Source organism: Empidonax traillii, unplaced genomic scaffold (genome assembly GCF_003031625.1).
Source record: "Empidonax traillii isolate 1590-97213 ecotype Southwest subspecies unplaced genomic scaffold, ASM303162v1 scaffold1098:size185937, whole genome shotgun sequence".
Lineage (NCBI taxonomy): Eukaryota > Metazoa > Chordata > Aves > Passeriformes > Tyrannidae > Empidonax > Empidonax traillii.
The window spans coordinates 11597-13941 of NW_020956291.1; positions in this window are offsets into that span (position 1 = coordinate 11597).

The window sequence follows — 2345 nt, forward strand, 5'->3', positions numbered from 1 at the left end:
TTTGGAGGATACTCTCAGGCATGTGGTGTGACTCTTGGGAATGGGCCTGAGCAGGGGTAAGGGTTGGACTCAATAATCCTGATGGGTCCCTTCCAACTCAGCATATTCTGTGATCTGGGCTCTTCCTTCTGCCCTTCGCTCCAACTTTCTTATCTTTTGGTCATATCAATGAAAATCAGAGGGAACTGAGCCTGGGTATCCCCAGGGAGAGGATGCCATGCTGGGATGCCCAGCTTGGAGAGCTGTTTCTGCCCTGCACAACCCAGGGATGCTGGAGGGGAGCGAGGGACGCGCCGCAAGCAGCGCTCGGGGTAGGTGGTCCTGGGCCTGCTGACCAAATGTTCCTCCCCAGCTACTATATTTGGATCCCACAAGCAAGTGATTTCACTTTCCTGTTCAAACAGCCCCCCTGAAGCCGATCTGCTGGCTAAGCCTGGCCTTGCAGCACACCCAGCTCAGCCAGCAGCAAGCCCTTCTTCTCTTGGGGGGTCACTCCGGGGTTGTGGCTGGGAGGGAGGGAGTGCAGAGCCCCCCTGCCCGATTGTAACCACCTTCCCCCCCAAGTGTCTGCTGAAATATTTATAAATACAGCCAGCAGCTGCTGATGCCAAACAGGAAATTTTAAGCTGAACAAACTTTTCCACGTTTCTAAGCGGGGAAAGTAAACTGTAGCTAAGATCTGGATTTGAGAGGGAGGAGGGGGGAAAGAAAATAAAAAGTCTAAATAGCAACAGGCTTCCACTGTTGAGGATCCTGAGGGAAGTTCATGGTTTCTTGAAGTCTTGGTTCTTTCAGCCAGGCTGTTTTCTGTAAGCAGTGTGTCTGCACAGTGATATAGGAGGTGGCTTTAAAGAAGAAAATCGGGTTATACCTCAACACAAAAGGAAAAAAAATTAAAATACACAACTTGAATGGAAAACAATGAGCCAGGGATAAGGATGGTGGGAGCCATGGCCACCTGAGGGAATGGAGGCCTGTTTTATCTTGCCCTTCATGTTTCGGACCCTTCCCCACACCCACTCTCTTCAAGTTCCTTTCTAGGATTTTCTTATTTCTGCCCATTCATTACTTGGTGTTGAGATAATATTTTGGAGCACTGAAACGTGGAAAAAAATGTAACACTAAATCTTCGTGGGATTATCTGTTTTAAACAACTTCTGCCAGTTATGAATTCATTAAATTCATCCTCAGGCAAGGAGCATTATTATGCTTTTACAAACTGAATCGTGTCATTTCCTAGTCAATTATATTGAAATAGGGAGGGAATAAAGCAAATGTCCTTAGTGTGCATATGGAATCTGAAACTGTATTCTCCAGTTCAAGCATCTCCAAAATGAAGTGGAATACAGATGGAAAACCTGGAGTCTTTTGAAGAATGAATCCTTACAATAACTCAGTCTCTACCTTCCCATTTGTATACAGATTCTTTTTGAGCTGGCTTTTTTCAATTAAATTCTGTTTACTGTGAGACCTCAGTGGGAAGAGAAGAGCTTTCTGATGCTGAGAATTTGTTTGTTTGATTTTGACTCCTGGCTGTTGGTAGCAAACCTTCATCCACTTCCTCTGTGGGAGTTAATTTTCTTTGGAGCAGGTCAATGGGGCGTTGTGAGCTTGGCCATGGGGTGCACAGACTGAATTACACTGCACTGTTTGAGGGGATTTGGGTGAGCAAAATCCATTTTAAGGGGCAGAAAGGTTGTAGAAGGAAATGAAGTTTTAAGGATTCTCGTAAATTTGAGAGAGTAATAGCAGTAAGATCTCAGGAAGGCTTTATTGCAGTGTAAAGTGGGGAGTTCAGCAGTGAATTTATTCATAGCTTTTCTACTTGAATGGGCTCTACCTGCTTTAACTCTGGGAGGGAAATCAAGCACCCAGCTGGGCAGCTCTGTGAGGACTTCAGTTTATCACGAGGCTGTGACAAAGGAAGGTCTCAGCCTGGTGTGGGATGAAGGGAGTGTCGTTGGGTGGATGCTCAGAGACACTCATGGTGCTGAGAGGTCCCTGCCAGCTTTCCTTGGGAATGGGATGTGCTACACTGCCAGTTCACTATCTAGAAATTCATGACGTGAGAAAACTGCCGGAGTTTCACCTCCAAAATCCCCTTTTCCTTTCTGCTGATCACCTGTGCAGGTTGGTGCTGGGCTCCCAGTTTGTGAGTTTGATCTTTCTGCCTTGTCACTGGAAGGATGCACAAGAGGCCAAGGGAAGGGTTCAGTCTCCATCCCTCCCAGGCAGGTGGTACTGGCAGTGATCCTGTGAGTGCTTTCCCCATCCATGAGAGGGGACATCCCTTTGCCATTTCCTTTCTCTTTTTTTATGCTGTCACTGAAGACACTATGTAGAAA